The sequence below is a fragment of the Varroa destructor genome, unplaced genomic scaffold (genome assembly GCF_002443255.2).
Source record: "Varroa destructor unplaced genomic scaffold, Vdes_3.0 BEIS01000002.1, whole genome shotgun sequence".
NCBI lineage: Eukaryota > Metazoa > Arthropoda > Arachnida > Mesostigmata > Varroidae > Varroa > Varroa destructor.
Genome location: NW_019211455.1, coordinates 52,941,647 through 52,963,670, shown reverse-complemented (window position 1 = coordinate 52,963,670; position 22,024 = coordinate 52,941,647). Strand labels below are relative to the sequence as shown.

The following is a 22,024-nucleotide window of genomic DNA, read 5'->3' as shown; positions in this document are numbered from 1 at the left end:
CATATACTGCCAACAACGTTATTAAGAAAATCTTCTAGTTGTAGTTCGGGCCCGGTTGACCCACATCTATTACAGGACGTTGGACGTTTGCCGTCATGTCACTAATCATCCTAATTGAAATTGGTGTTGTTGTTTGTTATTATTTATTACTGTATGTTTAAAACAACAGAAACTGAAACAGATTCACCCAAAACCTCAAGAAAAACTCGCTTGACAATAAGTAAAAGTAAGTATAGAATACATGAGCTGTCGTCTTTGCTACAGGAACAGAGTGATGATAACGTTGACGTTATCGCTAATTAACGACACGGATCAATTTGAAAATTAATACGGTTCGTGACAATCTTATCAGGTAAAAAAATTTCCCAAGAAAAATTACAATTTTTACCATTATTGCTAAGGTTCTTCATTCTAGTTTAACACAAATGAACTAGAATCAATTATAATAATCATTGCATGTGCACCAATGCGTTTCACTGACAAAAAAAGGCCTAAAACGCTTAATTTTTTCTTATGTAAGTGCTTATTAATTGTCACAAAGACTATACGCTAATAGCAAATGTTCCTCACAAAAGGGGCCTATTTACCGTCTGCACAAAACCATTTCTCGGTGAGCGAACATTGTATCTTTTCCATGATGCAAATACATAACCTGTTTGACGTAGTAGCTAATGGCGCGACTCACGTCGCGACATACCATAATAATCATAATGGGGGCGGCAGTCGACGTTGGGCAATGCCCCGCAGCTTAGCCCTCGTCAAATTGTCCGTCGGATCGACTGGTGTCGATATTCAATCGTCTGGGTTGTTGTACGATGCCATTTTATAGCCCGTAAAATAATACGCAATCATAGAAATTACCGTCTTTCAAAAGACGAGATGAAGCTCTTTTGCTGAGTAGACGGTCGTAACTTCATTCAATGACAAAATGTCAATGCATGGATAGTCGGATGGCTGGTGCTAGTATAATAAGGCATGATTTGATATTTTGATGCGCTTTCACTCTTAATATTGCACTGGTTATTATGCTTTCGGTCATGATAATTGGAATATACAATGTTCCTATACATGTAGCCATCCCTTGTGTTACCAGTCAAAAATCAGACAAAAGTGCATAATACGACGATCAGGAAACTTTTCAACGATGCAAATCTATTTTTTTTTGGGGTTACATGGGTATATATGGTATATGGGTTAAAATGGACCACGCTTACAGATTACTTCGAGTTTTATGCACGTCTTTCTAAGCATGACGCGCTTTTTTTCATCAAATAACTGTACTTTGACATCGATATCATCGTTACTTTGGTGGGTCCTTTATTGTTTCCTATAAGAATGGTCCTATGTACTATTCTTATAAAAACGAGATTAGTTCAGATACGGACACAAGCACAATGCCCCCGGTAACTTTTTTTTAGAAAAAAAATTCTGCTTGGGGTGCAATCCGAATTAAATGGGTCTCGATTTGTGCAAAGGCCGTCGAACCTTTTAGAGAGATAGCTATCCTTTGGCATTCGTGTCTCGTACCTAAAAGGTCCCATACAGTGTTTCGTACATCCTGAACATAACAATTGCTATAGTAATGTTGATGCAAAAACATGGAGTGAGAAAGTGAGATTTGGCGGGAAAAAAATCACTATGTTTTGTCGGCGTGCTAAGCATTTAGCTCGCAGCTCAAGAGTCAAAATGAGGTTCAGTGAATTCACGTGACGTATGACGTACTATAGGTAATATTATGACAACTCTAGCACAGGCAAAACAGTCAAGTCAACCAGTAACCTTAGTCTGGTGGAACTCCTCTATCTCGTTGGTTGGCAACACAAGCTAAATCATACACATACACCAGAAGGAGGAATATATATAATAACATAGACCCAGAAAATATCGACATTAACGGAACATGGGTCAGATATGCTGTTGTCTATAGTCCAAGATGTTTGTGCCAACGTAGATATTCATGAAATGCAGTGGAGAAAAATTTATATGTTTATGTACGTTCTCTGATTTATACGAATCCTAGATTGTCCGGCCCATTGGCTGTATTATCCGATACGATGGTTATAGCTTTGAGGAAAGTCAAAGAGTGCTACATTATTCTAGTTTTTCGTAGCAAAATTGCAGAAACGAAATTTTTTTCGTTATGTTTGTTACATAACTTTTAGATTGGTCGAGAGTAAAAATGACCCTAGTAGCTTAGAGAAGGGATTTTCGAAGTGACGATTTATAAATACGAACTATATTTCGGCAGTTCGATGGCGCAATTTTTGTTGTATGCACAAAGACGTCCTTCTTGCAAAGGACGTATCCCTATTATCGAAATAGTAAATACCAACCAGTCTATTCATGTGTCCTGTCAACATATCCCGGACCTAGTCGAGTGTAATGTTATTGTAGATTCGTAGTGAACCGTCTCAATGACTTCATAAATGCCATGCAAAAACGAGAGTTTGGGCTCATATTAAATGAAATTGAATAAAATCTTCCATTGTCAAACTATAACCCACAATGTTAACATGTTCGTAACGTACTCCAAATGGTTTCCGTAGCTCGTACACAATGGGAATATTGAATGTTCTATAAGCAATGGAAAACTTCAGAAAAAAACGGTGCAAAATGAAGCTTTATACTATCAAGTTGAACAGTGCATTCTATTCAGCTTAGCCGTAATGTTGGGCGCACGTTGCACGTGACGACGATAGAAAACAGTTCTGGGAAAAAAACTGCCCATTTTTTCCAAGATTTTCTAACCTGTGTCCAAAGTAGGTTAATACTAAGGTAGTATTGACTTCTTATTGAATCTTATATAAATCAGGAAATTGTTACGGCTCACCTAGTTTTATCTTATCTCAGTTTCTGTTTATTTTATTTAGGCTTTTGCAAATGGCAAGCTGTCCAGTTCCTGCTTCTGCTTACGACCTGCCCTCTGCTACTGAGTGCGTGTACTGTCAATGTCATTAGAGCTGCGTAAAATCTACAAATGCCGGCCGCAGTAATAAGGCTAAGGGGAAGAGTGCGAATGGCTCTTAGCCAGTAAAATGTGATGATAACAGGCAGGGCGCACCCGCGTGGGGGGTTAAGCTCGGGGTGTTTCAAGACTTCGTGAGACAAAGCCAGCGGGCAAACGTGTTAGTCAAGCATTTACAGGTCACGTACTACGCATAAAAACAATGAATGACGAAAATTATGAAATTTGTCTTTTTCTTTCCGTATCCCCTTCGAAGGTAAATGCCTAGCGGTACCAAAAAAGCAGAGAACCCCTCTGCACTGCGTCGTATGTGAGTATAAGTTTGCCCGTGATTGTTGCCCCTCGGGGCTTGTCTGTGTTTCCGGCTCCTCGATTGATGGCGCTGCTGTGGTCGAGCACGAGGCTGCTCGAGCACATGGCTCGACGGGTCAGAACAAGGGCCTGCCTGTGGCATGGCGCTGCTAATGGCATAGCTACTGCTGGGAACCATCTCCACAAAGGAAAGGGTCGAGCAAATACACCAAAACGGAGACTCGCGCTTGCAGTCAGGAACAACGGACTGTGCAGGACAGACGTTTGCACCGTGCGTCTACCTAGTTTGGCATGCACGAGTGCATATGCATGCCTGCGTATACAGATAAAATGAACTAGAAACTGAACTTCCCTTTATACTAGGGGTTTAGCAGTGTTAATGATTAGAAATGGCAACGAATATGGACAAAGTTACAAATTTGGCGACTACGTACGCAGGAATAAAACTGGTACATAGAAAACCCGGCGAAAAATGCAAGCTATACACTGAGAAGTGAAGAAATAAAGCAGAATCAATATCAAGCGAGGATTAAGTGTCAGGAAGTTGAACAAAAATAATGTGTTTTATTTAAAATGTCAGTTTTCCCCCTTCTTGAGCGAGAGAAACGGTGACTTGATAAAAAGAAGTTAAGAAGTAGTGGGCTTACGCTACTGCATCCAAGAAAAAGACAACTTGTCGTCGTGCACAGCAAATCTGCATTCGGCTCTGCCTAGAAACATCGAGGCTGTTGCTGGCGCCGGAGTCATGTTTTTGTCAACAGTCTTTGCGACCAGAATGTCCACAATAAACGCATAGTGGAACGTATTTGTTTCCGTTACTCCTTTACTCATTGGCTTCTTCTCTGTTTGATCATAAGCAGAGATGACAATGGGGCTGTTACCGGAAAAATAAAAACTCGCGGCGTAGGGCTCACTCAGCAAAAGCCTGAAACCTTAAAAGTTCGACCTGGCTAGTGACAACTGTTATATCCACAACAACGACTGAACCCACAACGGCCCCATATATAGTTTATTTAGCTACTTTGATGTAGCATTAGCTGCAGCCTGTAAAATTCAGCTTTTGCAGCACGTGCTATTGTTTGGTGACGGTAGTTTCGTGAGTTTCCGACATTAGCGATTCGCCCGCGGTTAGGATAACAAAGTGTAGCTTAGTTACCCTTGTCTTTTTCCCTTTTTTAACCTATTTTTAATCCTTCTGGTTCGTTTCGTAGAAAAGTCACAGGCATCTGCAACAGTCAGCATAAACTGGGCTGGGTTCAGCTCGCACCCTGGCGTTACCGAAACATTAAGGCTAATTGCACAACCGTCAGACATCAACAGCATTGTCCGTACAGCTGAGCTGCTAGCCTTTAAGCAACCTAAATCGGCCAGCTGCACATGTCAGTAATCCTCGACTCAGCGGCGAAGGTTACATTCCCAATCATTCTAATCATAGTAAAAATAACATCAGCAATGGTTGGACGTGACACTTGTGTGTTTTGAGGCTTATGAAGAAGAAGCGAGATGTCCATTGACGCACGTCCTTCGTAGATGCTGTGGTGGTGATCGTTAGGTAATTTTGCGAGAGTGTGATTCACGACTGTTGTTTTCCCTGTTAGTAGCTTGTCCATCTGGTGAATGACGGCTAAGCGATACGTAAACGCTATAGATACAAAAGGAAGAAACGAAAAGCCAGAACTACATTGCAGTGAGCTCTACTGCTGAGGCCATATTATGCAACAATATCAATTGCTGTAGAAGCCATTATGTCCTGTGTTTGGATGAGGAAGTCTCGCTATCCCTGGATTGGGCTGACAGATCGAAGCGTTCCCGAATGACGAGCATAAATGACGTGTTCAAGTGCTGGTTAGGAGTCTACAGTGGCGCTGCGCAGGGCTTATGAAAAGAGTCGGACAATGGCGCGGACCTACCCAAACGCGGATAGAATTCGTTGAACGATTGTAAATAAGGGAAGGAACAAATGCTAGGATACAGAAGTTGGCATGTATGAGTGTGCTTTCGAACAGCGGGTTAGCTACTAACACTGGAAATAAATGTGCCTCGAAAGTAACCTCCTCTCGCTAAAAAACAAATACGGACACCAACTAATGTGCGAGACGTGGTCGAAGTGGTACCACATATGCACACAGCCGCTAGCTAGGCGGCCGTATCCGACCCTTTGCTCGGAATGGATGAAGGAAGGAATGCGAGGATAGCTGGCTCTTCACACCTATATCGTTTTCCAGAGTTCCCGGAGTTGGGTTTCAGTGATTTGCGGAAGGTGACTGCTGCAGCTGGAATCAAAGTAGGTTCAGAAATGTCCGAAGACACCTTCAACGAAGTAAGTGACACCGGTCCGTTGGGCCACCTGTGGTTGTGATTAGAAGCGGTTTGTACGGCCTAGTAACGCGCAGTTCATCGACCGGGAACGCTTTATAGCTTCTCTACACTTCTTCCTTCTATAGGCACTGGTCGGGACCGTGCGGACGTTACCGGCATCTCAAGTCATTTTCCTATAATAGCATCTTTGGACTACGAAGAAGACAAGGTCCGGTTAGGGAAAGAAGCGCTGCTGGCGGCAGTAGGACCGGCTGCAGACACGCGTGAAGCGATGGAGATCAGTAAAATCCTCTGACACGGATGAAAGAAAAACAAGAAGGAACACAAAGAGCGAGAAAGTGAGCAAGCAAAAGTAAGAGCTAACAGGATTGTGATCCTGGGGTTTTGCAAGCTGAAAATAAAAGCTAGCAAAAAAGGCAGGCGGCGCCGCATCATCTTTTGAAAAAGGAAGGTGTTTTCGCGCGTAAAGCAGCAAGGCAGGCGAGCCAAAAAAATAAGTGAAAAGGAACGCGAAAAAAAAGGAAAGTACTGGTGCAGCGCTCCTACCGATGCGGCGGTTTTGCGGTACCTGCAGGAGGCAGGCAAAAGATAAACTGGAAGACGGATTCTCGCTTGTATAACGCTTGATGCAGAACGACATTGAATATAGACAGCGGCGCTAAACGCGCCTTGGATTGGTACCTAAGTCTGATCTCTGGCTGCCACTGCTGTAAAAAATAAAACAAAAGGTATGTACGTCTGCTATAGCTGAAATTCAATGTTGGGCCACCGTACCAATGACCTCACGCTGTGAGAATAAGAAAAGTATCACTTCTCGAAGGATACTGGGAGAAAAACATTTTTTAAAAAGAGATTCTTATAGTGAAGTTGCTCTTTTGCTACTGGCGAATTTCTTCCGGATATCGAAGTAACTGGAAAAGCGAGCTGCACCTCGGGCAAGGCTCCAGTGACGTTTGACAACGGGAAAGTGGGCTTGGGTGTTGGCGGTCTATTGAGCTGGTCTTAAAGTGTCATGGGTATAAATAGAAATCATAAATTCTTATCTATCGTCTCTCCTCTTATATGTACAAAAAATATACATAGCGGCGTAGCGGTAATATATTGCGTGCAACAGAAATAACGTTTGTTGCCGATCGCAGAGCAATGTCATGAGAAGACGTGTCTGAAGACTTGGGTATCCGTGGTGCGAAAGCTATTCTTATATATTATTCCTTTTCAATTATACCTGCGTATATGACTTATATCCCTCGTTAGTTACATAAAGGGTTCCTGAAGCAATTTTATATGGGAGGGTCCTGTCCGTGTGTTGCACATTGTATTGCCTGTGGTAAGCAATGCGGGGGCTGACAAAGAACAGGAAGGAAGGGGCGTCATTTTCAACTATGTTTTTCCCCTCAAAGGCACAACATACATACATGCTAGGAACAACTATTATTACGGCTCGTACGTAAGTGGCAAAGTCAGAAAGCAACGTGCAGCCAGTTTCGTTAATGTTGTAATGCCACCTGAGAAAATCGGCCATACAAGTGGGACTCGCACACAGCCCAAAAACCGGCTATTGCGTTTTGCACATTTTCAGCGCCCCTAGTTTCTATACATACCTCTAGGTATTAGAAAATACATGAGGGGAATCGATGGAACCCTGTCAGCTATGTCTCGTATATATGAATCATTTTGCGAGGTTTACGTAAGGTCTCTTTTCAATCGTGAATTGACGAACTATAAATTGGACTTAGGCCGTAAGTAGCTGACACCGGCGATAACGGCAGCATTTATTTAATCAAGGCTGTGTTGACGATCAGAACATTTGGAACTGTAGAATGGACGAGTTCTAATGCGTCTCAAGGTAGCTTCCGAACCTCGAAGGTGAAGCAAATTTAATATGCGTAAAGAACGAACACGCATGGTGAATTCGGCAGTGTGACGTTTTGCAGTATACCCAGCTGCTTTTATATAATAGTGTTTACCCAACAAACACATACGTTACACACTGTCACATATGTACGACGGAGCAATCTCTTTGTATAAAAGTAGATAGTTAACTTTAGTTTTAGTTAGTATTGATTATGCGACGCAGCATTGCCGAAGGCTTTTAACGTATTATATTGTGGTATATAGAAATACTTGGGTGTTGCGAGGAGATCAGTTTTAAAGAAATAGAAGCAACGGCTTAGGTTACAACCGTACCCAAACCTTTGATCGTATGGTTTAAGGATACCCAACATTTTGTAAGCAGCGCTTTGTTCAGACTGTGAGGATGCAACACATAGAACTTTCTAATGTGTTACTATATATATATATATGCCGTAGTTAGATAGAAGCTTTCTGGGGCAATAAAATCAAAAAATACGGCCGCTGGCTTACTTGCCACCGATAGTATGTGCCTATTGTGGATCAAAAAATGGTCCCCTAAAATTTTCTGGCGGACGAAAGCGTTAAACGATATCTAAACGGAGATCAAGAAAAGCCACGCTTAGATTGAACTACAAAACGAAGGCTACTGGACCCGTAGCCTTATACCTGACATAAACAAATGTACGGACAGGCCATAGCCGCTGTACGGACTAACGTAGATTTCAAAAACTTTACGGAAAAAATCAATGAGAACTACGTCATTCTTTGCGTCCCGCGTCCAGCTCGGAGGATTTTCTGGATGAAGAACCCTCTATGACATGCATCGCGAGACAGGGCATAATAGCATATGAGAAACAACTGAAGCAATTATAGACGACATAAACGTAGGAGATCATAAGTCGTTAAAGGAACTTTTCGTGAAGGCATAATGAGGACAAAAAAAAAATTGAAAACGACGAGTTAACAATGAGTAACGCTAAAGGGTTCTAGAGAGGCTGGCTTTTATCACGGTAGTTATAATCCTGCGCAGATCAAATCACCTGATAGGAGCAAGTTATATTTGTTTTGAGTCCGACAGAGTAGGCGGAAGTTTCGAATGAAACTGCAACCAGTTTCCCTTCCGTCTAGACGTATCTATAAAGCATTTTCCCCCCCATAAAGGAAGAACTGTGGATAGTAGCAAATTTTCGGCCGAAGTTATTATTCTGAGTGTGGTGTCTAGTAGAAACGTTCTAATATAATTAAATAGAAATATTCTTGTACAAAAGAGAACGCATTACTAAAGGATTTTATCTGCATGTTCTACAAACTGTTGTGCAATCGTTGATATTTGAAGAAAGACCATGCGTATTTCAACAAGGTGCTGTACTGGTCATACAAACCAATTAATTGGCTTGGCTGTGGGAAAATAGAAGCACGCCTGGAAATGAGTACATATGACCACTAAGCAGCCCCGATTCAAACCTGTTGGATTACAATATATGAAGTGTTATTGAGCGAGACTTCAACAATCACTCACTCGTACTATGAGGAAGTCATTTACAGAACTGCAGAAGGAGCGTTTGAAACGAGCCTTTGAGCAGCTTAAGACCTGTGTCAAATCTATAGTCGTGGTAACTGGTAGTCATATTATATAGGCATGACTAGCAGGAATGACGCATGTGAAAGATTCTAGCGCGTGTAAAAAATTCATGTAAAGAGCTGCATTTATTTAGATACAATCTTAGAGACAAAGCACGATAAAGAGTCTCAATTTAGCTGCCTTATTCTACATATATACTTCACGGCAGGGTTAAATATAAGACGTGTGATAAGTGCTTTTGACTATATTACTTCTATCATTAACTGGATGCCAATGTTGTTGCCTGCTATTAGCTTATCATGCTCGCTTTTCTCGCACCCTTTCGCACATTATGTATATATATATATATATATGTATATATATATATGTATATATAGTTCATACCTTACCTCGAACCCAGATGTATGTAGGCTGATGCCAAAAATTATTACAGTAGGCGGCATTTAGTAGTTAGGCAGCAAGGCCAAGAGTCCCACAAAGCTATACACAGTTGTAAGCTGGTAAAAGGTACCGTTACATTGGGAGTCTATTACCACTTTTTTTCCTAGACAAGCCTGTACACAGCGAAAAAGACGGTAAATGGGAGAAGTGGGAGGAAGATTTATTCGTCCTTAGACAAGCAGTCCTTTGCTGTACGTATTTTTCGGCGTTACCGGCTGATTTTGCATCGACTTCATGTAATATGTACATCTGCTAAATTATTAAGCGAACTTTGCATTTTTCTCGTTAAAATTATTGTCACATTGCAGACAACGACAGCCAAACTCCTGACGGTTGACAAGGATAAATGTTGAAACCGACGCGGTGACGAATTATACTCTATCACAAAACGGGGTACCACATACGCGACGAGAATTATCACAAGTGTATGTGAGACCCTGAACTTGTCCGAAGCGATAACAAGTCTCGCTACGCCCGTATAAGTTTGTTTGACATATAGACGTTCGCACAGTAGATGCAGCTTTGAAGAAGCGTAGCGGTTGCTTAAGTTGCAGTTACATAGATGTCGCGTCTGCAGTCCAAGGCAGGTGCAATATCGAACATTTGTATTTCGATTGTACCTATTGAACCGCATTGCTCGTAAGTTGATGTTTTTCGTAGGGCAATAATCTTCATATGATGAAGTTCAAATGATTAGGTTTTTGAATTTCTTCAGATTAGTGCATAGGCGTCGTGATGCATGGTGATTAAATACGATTATATGTATGTAAATATGAATGAAATTAGCAACAATACATGGATCAGCATTGCTCCTCCTGCTACATTTATTTACAAAGGTTCACATACACGCTAAGTTTGGTCAGCTGAAGAGCTCGATCATCAACACAACAATAATAAACAACACACAGGGAAAACGCATATTATACGTTGAATAAATACTCGAGATTATTAAGTAGGACAGGAAGAGACGATCGAAATCCTGAACATTAAGCAATCATGATAACAGTGTAATGAGCAACTGATAAATGCATAATTCGTTTTGGCTTATTTGGGCCTATAATAGTTTATTAGACTGAGAGAAGGAGTATTTCGCTATTTCGATGCAAGATTTACCCAATTAAAGGACCGCATAATTTATAAAAATGGCGTCTGTGATTCGTTTAGCGCCGAACGCCGCGGCGGCGGCGGCGAGTTCCGTTCATATCGAGATCAATTGTACGTGAAGTGCTGAAAACATAAACCTCTATACGTGTGTGTTACAGGCATGTTGCAGCCTTTACTAGTGATGGCTTCTGAACATTAAGGTCTTCCTAAATTACAACAGGCGTGAAAAACTGCTCGGTGGAAAAAATACACTGTTAAGCCAGTACCTATTTATCTTTATCGCTCTCATTTTGCGAAAGTCCAGCAGAAATTTCGTGGTGTCACATTGATGCAATCTGACGTACCACATCGCGAACTATATAAGCTGTATGCCATTACGGATAGGCCCAAGCGGTACCCATACGCCTGTTAACTACAGTTGCAGTTTTGTCGCTCAGGTGACATAAAGTTTGTCACCGTTCACTGAAGCAGTGGACCAGAAGCAGCCAGGTACAATCAGTATTTACTAGGCCAGCCAAGGACTACGGGTTCGCTGAACGATCACAATGATGATGATGGCGGCGGCAGCGGCGAAGAATTTTGTACGCGCGATTTACGTTGTACGAGCCCGACGTCTCAGTTGAGTCGTTGAGGTACGCCTGTCTACGTTCTAGGCGCTCATTCAATTTGTATTTCCATTATCTCGCTCCGCCAGCTATACGGGCTTAGTTATAATAGCACAGATGGGAAAAAATACAGTCAACTTTGATTACTGTAGTTGTTAACGTTCACGATAGGAGAAAACGTGGAACACTGCCACATCGTCTCTGTCGTTATTATGATTAGCATTGCATGCTGGTAAGCAGATTAGAAATTATTGGTTGAATTTAAGGGAAAAGTTGACCAACGAGGTTTACAGAAAAAAAATTAGAGAAAATATTAAGCGTAACATTTTACAATATACGGTAAATTACCACACATTTCAGTAATAATGTGACTCGACGTAAGTGTTCAGACTACTATAGGATGTTCTTCTTAGGAGACCTTCTAATTCATTACGATGCAGCTCACCTGTTGTCCACTAAGCGATATCAAAGTTGTTTTGGCCCAGCATGCTCTTATTATCTAATGATCTCCTCTAAGCACACCGTATACGTATTTATGTATCTGACGTAGCACTTGTGACTACTAATTCGGGCCGTTAGAATAGTCAGTCGTCTATTTCTCTATATTCTCTGGCTGCGCGAGTGTCCCACTTCTGGCTGGCGTAAGTGTCTAATCCATAACGTCTTTTTTCTGAACACGTCAGATCAGCCGCACCTGCAGGTTATGAAATCGCTCGTCGACGATGTGGCCTCCGCCTAGTCGTTGACGAAAATATTCCACCGTGTGCGTATCCGCGGCAGCTCCCGGCCTGGCTGGTGCGGCAGCGATGCTAAACTAGGCGCCATTGCTTGGGAAAGCGATAAACAAGGACTGTCTTAAGCTCTTTATTGTTGTGAGGTAGCTGGTTTTTTAGGCCAGAGTGACAAAAGTTTCCTTACTGAGCTAGATGTCCCGGGCGAGCAACAGGCAACCCGACGTAGAGGTTCAGGCTGTTTAGGTATAACATGTTCCACCAACCTAACCATCATCAAGTAACCTTGTCGTAGCTTAAAAGCTTACACATATATGTAATAGCAAATTACAGGTACCCTTAAAATCATTGATCTGGTTCTGTTTTGTAACATGGTTATAACAATTAGGAGTTCTAAAATGGTGCTCCATGCAATGACAGGCTTCAACAGACGGTGTTCTTTGGTTTGAAATTGACTTAATTCTTCTAAAGCTTCCTCACTTATCTTTTATGGTCATTTTATAGTCTCCCTTCCAACGGATTTCATTACAGATTTTTAATGACGGATCTCATAACCGTTTTACAATGCTTTTAATAACGCATTGCAATAAAAAAGATCAGTAGTAGAACAGACACGCGCAAATCACACATCTATAAACTGTTTACATTTATGCAATTATAACCACATATAAATAACATCTATAATGCATAAATAATTATAGTGCCAATTATAGTAGCCAGTATTCAGTGCAGAATTCGGTTCGGATAGTCAGCAGAGACATATATGCTAATTATATACGTAAATCGTCGGCTGTACAGTTGCCGTTTCACTAGTCCTACTGGCCACGTAGCATTCTTATAATTCAGTACAATATGTAGGACCATCGTATTACTCTAACGGCCCAGCCTAAAGCGCAGACGGAAGATTTCGGAGCATGGTCGTGTTGGACGCTTAAATCGTACGCAACGATTTCTGTGTGATGATCGTGCCTAATTGTCGTTGTATCAAACTTATAGCATCTATCGACGACTTTAGTCGATCTTGTTCCAATCTCAATAATCAGGTTATTTTTTATGTACACTCAGATTTGTAGCGCCAAGCTAGTGTTGCTTTTGAGCCCCTTCTTCCAAAAACGCACACATTAATATACAGTAGCTACCAGGGAAACTTTTTCGCCATAAGTTCACGTTCCACTTGCGGTCCTTTGCTCGTGACCGCGAGACGCAACTCTAGGTCATTGGTCGCACAGGGATACATACGTGGTTATGTATACACGCACATATAGAAACGATTATCGATCCTCGTGCTTGAATTAACAGTTTCTATTTGCACGTTGCAGTGGGAGCCTAGCAGTTTAAAAATATTGGTTGGAAAGCGTACGAACTGCTTTTCAAAGCAGATGTCTTTATTCGTCACAATCGTGATCCCAAGACGCTGCTAGGAATGTTTACGAGGCCAGGCCCTCTCGAAACTAATCGACTGTTACTAGAATCACTTCTGTTTTCTGTCCTTACCGACCTCTTCCCTAGTGCGACTGTTTGCCTTGAGAAGGAAAGTAGGTTCTGTCGTTTGTCCAGTTTGTCGGGCTATTAATCAATCGTGGTCTACTTTTGGCGTACGAGTGCTTCCTGATATGTGTGTACCCTTTCTGTGAACCCATTCCAATACTATGACCACCAATCGGCTCCTCGTAAGCTAAAACGCGTTTCGACTATATCGGCCGATGCCCTATTCAACTCACTGGATTCGGTATAGGACATTCTACAACGGTGTGCCGTATTGCAGTGCACTAGCAGATGGCTAAGTAATAACTAATAGAAAATTCGTGTAAGTGGTTAGATCTACAAATAAGGCCAGGATAAGCTACGCTACAAACGAACCGTACAGAGTTGGCAGATATATTAGTGCATAGTGTAGATTTAGATGGCAGAAAATGAAGGTATGGGGTAATTATGGAAAAAATTAGCACTGCGCTCTACAGCACTATAAAGGAAAGAAATAGAAGACTTGTGATAAACCAACTGGTAGCGCACTTACAGGTGGGCCAATACTAAAGAATAGCCGTCGTAAACGCTGAACAGGCAAAGGCAATAAAGACTAAGATGAACGTTTTGGCAGAAACGTCAGCTCGTCAACATTGACTGCCTTGGTTTCCTTTTCTACACATTCCCGCACAGCTTGCCGACTGGGGTCCTTTTTAGCCTCCATAATCCCCTTTCTGTCAGTGTTCGTAAGCTCTTTTCTGGACCTTTAGTCGAGAGAGAAGTAGGGTGTGCAAGAAGTACATCTTCTTCGTGGTGATCACTCTCTCTCGCAATATTTCTATTAGGGCAACTGCACCGGTGCTCGTCAGCGCAATGCCCACTGGTCATCGTTTTGCTGTTCCAGTCGTCAGCAGCCAGGCATATGTCCGATGTGTTCGTACAGCTACAAAGGTAGCAACGTGAATCCACAATAAGCTCCGGTTCTATCTAGTGTCTAGTCCCTGGCCTACTGGGATAAAGTGGGCGCAGATAAGTAAGGAAAAATGATGCGTGAGAACTTCACCATACGTTTCCATCTAACGCATGCATTACTATAACAGCTTGCGATAGGAGGAGTAGCCACTTAAGTTCTTAGGCCTTGGGGAAGGGGGGAAACGGGCTCAATCCGTAATTCTGGCGACGCCGGACTCTGTTCCTTTGTTTATTTTCCCCAGGGAAATGTTATTATTAGGCGTTGCGTATACTACGTTTTGCTGCTTTTGTTTGTGAGATCGAATAAGAAACACTTGTTGTGTCTTTAAATTGTAGGGATTCACGTACAAACGCAGTTTCAAAATCGTTGATGACTTTCTGCTCCGAAATGGCAAAAGCTTTTGAGTGTACACTTATTTGTTTAGTGATCGGGTGACAAAGGCTATTTTAATGAACTCGTTGCTCTTGCACAATAGTAAATGCTATTAAGGCTGATTGATCTAACACAGACATACAGAGTTATGTCGGAAAAAGGCTGTCCGATTATGTGTCTTAAAGTTAAATTCATAAATTGTTAAATTACTGGCCGTTATGTAAAATAGATCGGATTTTAAAGTATCGGATCATAAAGTCTTTATACATTTTTATTCATTAGTCAAACTTAATGGAAAGTATCATAAGACAAACGATTTACTGGTGTGGTAGCATTTTTTCGCACGGTTCAGTTCAGAACCATTTATACAGCAGGCCCTACTAAATATATTGTATAAGGTATGAGATATGATTCATCTGCTAAGGAAAAACGTGCATATAGCGTTTATATATTTGACCGAAATACTATACATAGCAGCACGCCAGATTCACTTCTGATTCGCTGGAAACGCATTGTTATACGTCTGCCCTCATTGTATTGCCGCTGTCGTATTTTCTATCGCTTTCGACGTTTTTTTATTGACGTGACGCGATGAAATCAATTAAAATTTAACTCTTAAGCTATATTATCGGGTGAAGTTTGAATAGCAAGCGAAGATCTTAAATGTAACAAGATGGCTATTTAGATCTACATTCTTCCTTCAAAGATGCATGCTCCCTACTCTACTCTATTACGTTCTTCAATTATGCTTCTAGTATAAGCTGTATCTGTACGTTCTTAATTACAGAATACCTAGAAGTATATAAAAATGCGTTCGTTTTATTTTCGACGATCGGACGATTGCCTTTCAGATACACTAATCTTTGAACTACCACAGTATCAGAATTTGAATGGGGTACAGAACTCAACTTTTTCGTATGACATCCATATTTTCTTATTTAAGAACATATGCATACTGGTTATAAGTCTATATAAATATATTAGTTTGCAAAATTATCAAAGTTACCTATCACCTGATGGGTACGCAACCACGCATGTTAGTGTTCCTACAGAATATGGAGGTACGCAGGGATGATATCGAGTGGGGTGTCGTTGGTCGGCCTTGCCTGTCTGTCCATGTAGGACGCAAGGAAGTCGGTGGCCAAGGGATTCCTCAAGGTTTGCAGCTCCGAGCTAAAGCAGAGGAGTGACCGTCGGCAAGCTAGTTGTTTGTGTGGCACGAGGCCTGAATTAAAAAGAGCAACTAAATGTATAACGCCTACAGCAGAAGCAGCAGGATAGTGGGCCGGGGATGCGACGTCAGTTATACGATCCCTGCTATGCCGTTCCGCCATGTTGTGAGCGCTGGCGGGGATTCAGAAGGTCTGCTCAAACTTTCAAATGGACGAAAATGGGCTACCGCCGCAATCACAGTTAGGAACACTGCTTGCTTGCTGCCTGCTTGACCCCATTGCGGTCCTGCGGCCGACTCTCGCCGGCAATGAGATGTCACTCACCCTTTTCCTCTCCCTTTAATATAGACCGGACCACATTTGCCAGTGGTCACTTAATTCTACTATCATCTGCAGTGGAATGGACCTGTGGCTGGGGAGGGTTGCAGAAAACCCTTCGAACTGCAAAAACCATCGCCGCTGAGGTCAGGGGCATTGCAAAGCAGAGAACAAAGAACCGGCGAGAGACCGCAACGGTCTTAGCAGCGGTCCTTAGTAGTAGGTGCTGTCATTGGCATCTTTTACTTAGTTACTGCTGCTACTGTTATACTGTGGCTGTAGTAGCGCTTAGTGCCGGATGATAAACTTTACGCACGGCGGGCAGCGATGAGTCAAACGTCGAAGCCAGACGCCGAGTAAGCAATGAAGGAGAAAGAAATAACTGTGCCAGTAACTGATTCCAGTGATTTTACACAACAGCTACGCCATCTTTCTTGCTGGACCCCTAGATATTAGGCGGTGGCACCTTTCTTTTGCTTTTTAAATAACTGTATTATTTTCTCTTGCGTAGGTTTTCTCTATACATGCTTTTCGAATCTATCGATTGTCAAGGCAGCTGACGAAGCTATCTTACAAGATCAGCTTGTCCTGAATAGGACAAATATGCGTTTAATAGAAAATGTTCTGCTTCTAATCGCAGTGGTAAGAATGTGTAAAGCAATATAATACCACATATTTTAATAAGCTGCCAAGTGATAGTGACCACCAAAAAAGTCAAATATACAATCATGGCTAGTATTTTCGTTATCAATGCCAGAGCATATGATGCGTTCCACAAGGTCTTTATTGAAAAATCAGAGTTTTAGACATTGCCAGTACACATCATTATGGTTCGAGCCAACCTTTGCCTATATCAAATATTGTCTTAAAAAAACAGCACGTTTATTTCATCGACAGTCGGTGTATTTGGAGGATTGTACACTATGCCGCTTGAATCGCTTAAAACAGCTACAATCATGTAACCATCTATATACGCAGATACCTTGTAATACAAATTTAAAGAACAAACGAAAACGAAGGCGTCGAGATATTACGTACGGTGAGTGGTAAATATGTGGGCTTCATAACAGTCTCACGCACCCTACTTCTAGCAACGTTTGTAACCATGGGTCAGCCTTTTTTTTGTCGATCCATCTTACAATAGCAAGTCTTTCTTATAATATTCAATTACGGCTATACGTACATATGTATTCCTGTTTACATGAGCTTACAGCTTACAGTGTTTCATACTGCATGAACGAGAACATCGACAGACAAATCCATGTAAACCTTGACAAACCCATATCTAGAGAACAAAGTGACATGAGAATCTTTAAGAAAGCGACATAAACGATACTAAACAAAATTTTCATGTTTTATAACGGGAAAATGTCTTGCACAGGGAAACAGCAGATGTCTCGACTAGAAACAGCACTGCCCGCTGCGTGAATGAGACTCCAGTGAACGAAAAGTGGGCCAAGATCCTCTTTTCGAAAGCTGTTCCGAGACGCCACTGCTGGCGCTGTTTCGATAACTCGCTTAAAAAATAAGCAAAGAAGGAGCGAAATAAAAAGTGAATAAAAGTGGGCTAAGTTACGCTAGCACGATTACTTTTCTCGCATTTGCGGGCGGAAGCGAGTCTAGCCCAGCCTCCTTAGGAAGGCCTGTTGCTTTAGAAAAAGGAAGAATGAAGATAGTGTATATGTGCTATATCGAAATACGTGGGCCCATTCGTGGGTTTGACCAGGTTTGACAAGTAATTGCTAGAGTATCGGCGAGCATCAGGCCCGTTCTTGGAACTGCCAGGACCGCTCGAGGCCAAAGTAGGGACCGCTACTTTAACTACGCTCTAGTGTGAGCCTCAGTCTGATGAAAAAAAAATTGGCACCGTCACTTCTAACGTGCGCATTACCCGTGAGTCTCAATGGAAAAATTAAAAAATATGCCATTTGCAAAATGAATACTATTTCGTGACAACGAAAGCTCAGTGAGAAAGGCGCTTGGGTAAAAAATAAGCGCTTGTTACAAGCAACCGCATTTCTGTGCTCGTTTATACATGCTCTCGAAACAAACCTAGAGTGCTATTGTTCCTAACATTCATACGACCTGAGGCAGAATTCAACTCACCTCATCAAAAGTGCATAAGTTAGGGTAGAGTGATATACATACAAATTGCTACTTAAAACCCCACTGAGTTTTTTTTTGGGTCGTGCAATTTGCTATTAAAATATACACGCGGTGCTAACTATAAAAAAGGAAACCTTGACGGGTGTAACTCTACCAGGATCGAGAGTTTGGAATTAAGCAAATTGAGGGTATATTGAGGATAGATTATTGCTGAAATTTCGAACTCTGCAGCATTTATTATGCATTCATTCGTATGCTCATTCTGGCACATTGAATATCCTTGGGTTCGACCTATATTAGGGTAATATTCTATCCAAAATAGGCTAATAAATGGCTATTGAGGCTAAGTTTTTTGTATAGCATACCAGGTACGGGCACATATTGGCAAAAAGGTGTACTAAGCTAATTATCATTAAAAGCTTGGAAATATATCATTTAATGAATAGGTATTCTTGTATAGGCTGAGCCTACATTAATGCGGATGATCTCACAATTAAATAATGCTGTATATGATCAGTAGGAAAAAAACACGTGCCGAAACGACCATGTTGTCACCTTGACGAAGGCTTCTTTAGATTAAAGTGCTTTCTATTTATCTATTTCTATATATTTATATTGAAATTAAATTCTCTATTTATCTATGTGTATATATATATATATATGTTTGTTAAGGTACCCTGAAAAAGTCACCATACATACATACATTTTTTGACTCTTGGAGTTCGGCGAATACGAAACTTCCGCACTCCGATCCATCTCGTCAGAGATTAACTATAATCCGCCAGCTGCGCCACGCAATATTTTGTTTAGCTTCGATAGCTGTATCTCCGATCGACGGGTAACTGAGGATTGAAAACTCCGCTGCTAACCATTATCGCATCGGAATCGAAGAAAGGAATATTTGAGAACGGGTTTAGAGACCTGGGTAGAACGGGTTGAATCAGTACAACGTATATGTGCATCAGCCATAGGAATGCACGGCGCCTTCGAAATCGAAGAATGTTTGAGTGAATATAATAAAACAAAATAGCGCCACTGCTTTTAAGGAAGCGGTAGGAAACGTCGATGATATAGACCAGACAGTTAGCCTACTTTAGGCCTCCTTCGTCACAATCCTAGTCCAGCCAACAGAACTCGATTTCTGATTACTTCTTGCTGAAAGGAAAGTCCTGGACCGTGATTTTGGGAAGAAGGTGGAGTGGACTAAGGCTCCTTCTCGACTTCATCTTTGCGAGCATCCCCCAGGACGAGAGGACCATACTGCTCTTGCGACTGATTCGGTTACTGCTCGCCCAAGTAGAACTCACTCCACTTTTTTTCGCCTTCTTCTTCTTGACCACTGCTTCTTCACCGGTTAGTTCGCTACCAATCTGTTATTAGCCAAAGCCGATGTCGTCCCAGTATGGTGGCCTAGGCCCTATAACGATCTGCTGGTGCCGTATTGATAGTCCCAATCATGTTGGTTGGTTAATACTGGAACCAACGAGCAAAGACAGCTCTTACAGTGGGGGGTGTCGCCCCACTGGATTAACAAGCGTGAGCTCGTTTGAAACGAGTCCATTCCGCCAATCTGTCTCTCGACAAAAATATAAAGCGGAGATGGGTTGTTAAACAGGGTCGTCGTCGTCGGTTGTTTGAGTTACATAGTCTCTTAGTCAGTTCGCCTGCGGCGGCTGTCCATCGATGCCCATGATGATCGACTGGATGCTACTCTCAACAAAGATCCAAATTTAGCCTATGAACAGGATCTTCAAAAGTGAGATGAAGAATGTCTTCTTGTAAGATATGTAGTATAGGATACAAGACTGCACTAACTAGGTTATGGTTCACTTCAAGTCACAAGTTCTAATTTCTTACTATTATTTTATTAATTTGTGAGAGTTGTTCTGGTGTCGAAAAGCTATTTGTGCTAGCATATACATTCGTTTGGGTAGAAATTATGTGACCAACGTGTTATTTTGTGGTTCACACACTTCGGCCGACAAAAAAAGGCCTTTGTCGAGTTGAATAATAACTACTGTTTTATGATTTTTTCAAGGAAGAATATTTGCGTAGATCGAAAGAAAGGTGCAGTATAGCGTTGAATTATGACAAAAAAATCAGGAAGGATTGCGCATGCTGCTGTACCCTTTGACGTTGATTGGTGTCGAACGCAAGAAGACCAGTAGGAGGTATTCTGGTGGAAAATATACTGTCCATACATAAACTGAGCGCAGCTATAACCTATGTAGGTTGCGAGCACGCATCACATTGCAACCTACTAAGATAGTAAGTAGGGCTAAAAGGTTTAGTTTTTTTATTGTAAGTATACGTTTATAGCCGAGATAGTTTTGATCACTTTCATGTTAGGTGATATTGTCCTGTGGCTGCCAGCTAAAAAAATTAGACGACTTTTGTGAAAACACTCTATATGTATGCAACATTCATAACTGTTCTACATTAGCATGTGAATGAATATTCTATCCTTGAGGGTCAGCGGAATATTTTGTGAAGTTTGAAGTAACGCTCTGAATACGGCAACAACTATTTTGGCCAGATGCGGGTTGCGCCTCGTCTTGTTTTTCGGCCGTTTGCTAGTGCTAGTGCTTGTCACCATTTTAAAACTAATTTTTGGGTGTTCTTCATTATTGTTGAACTCAGCGCTTCGCTCGACATGCCCGTGCACCCGCAGCTGGGTAAGACGTCAACGAAAAGTGTTGGGAGTCTGATATCGGCGACGACGTGAAGCCTATACGCCCCGTTAAATTTAAGGGAATAACGTGTCCCTGCTGTCTCAACACAGCTAGGGAACGTAGAGACTCACTTCAAATGGAATCGCAGGCGGGTCGACCCGATTTTTGCGACTTCGGTCGGTTTACTTGGCCAGTAGGAGAGACTCAATCCGCAGGCGCCATTGATGAAAGCGGTGGCTACGAAGCGAAGGAGGTAAGATATGGAAGCGTTCAGGGAGACCCAGTGCCGCACCTGAACATTCCCAGTGCCCACTCAAAGCTAAGCTTTGAAGGCGATGCTAGTCACATGTCTTGACAACGAGGTTTCTTCGAAGCTGCTCGTCCTCTTTCTGCTGGTATCTAGCCTTTTCACTGTGGCCTTTTGCCGACCAGCTAGCTTTAGGTAGTAAGGCCAACTTGGTAGGACTCGGTCTAACTATAGTACGGCGTCGATGACCTCCGAAAGAAGAATCAAAAGGAGGACGCAGCAAGTGGACCTATGGACTCGACCCAAAAGCCGTCTCTTCTAAAGGTAGAAGAGAAGAGGTAACCAAGAATCTTGGAAGTTCTTTTCTCTAACTGTAGCTACGCGCGGGCCAAACGAAAGCAGGCCTGCCGTCGGCACGTCGGATGTACTGACTACTCGGGCCAAAACATGTCAACGTTTATTAAGCTAGGCGACTTGTCATAAGAGTGTAGGACTCGAAATGACATAGCTATATACCAGGAAAAGGGAAACGCGCATGCGGGCAATAAGCATCCAGCATTTGTATTAATGAAGGACCGTTGCGAGGGTAATACATATATTTTATTCGTATTAGACAAAAAATTTCTACCGCACTATATAAAGTTGCCGCAAATATAGATGAAAAATTGCTTAAACCCCGCCGTTAATATTGATTCGTGATCGGTTGCTCTTATGCGCTTTGTGACTTCTGCTAATTTATAATAGCTAAATAAAATAATTTTATTGGTAAATTAATGAACGTGCTGTA

At 41.9% G+C, this 22,024-nt stretch overlaps 1 protein-coding gene across 4 annotated transcripts in view; it reads left to right on the top strand.

Moving 5' to 3' along the window:
- The window catches only part of LOC111244045 (protein phosphatase 1 regulatory subunit 16A-like), a 242,917-nt gene that overhangs the window by 45,586 nt on the left and 175,307 nt on the right, over positions 1 to 22,024 (top strand). Inside the window, exon 1 of one of the 4 annotated variants that reach the window (XM_022790593.2) lies at positions 4,489 to 6,324. The exons of the other annotated variants lie outside the window; for them this stretch is intronic. The gene's annotated coding sequence lies outside the window, so the exon portion shown is untranslated. Of the gene's footprint in view, positions 1 to 4,488; positions 6,325 to 22,024 lie in introns of those variants that run through there. 4 annotated transcript variants of the gene reach the window in all.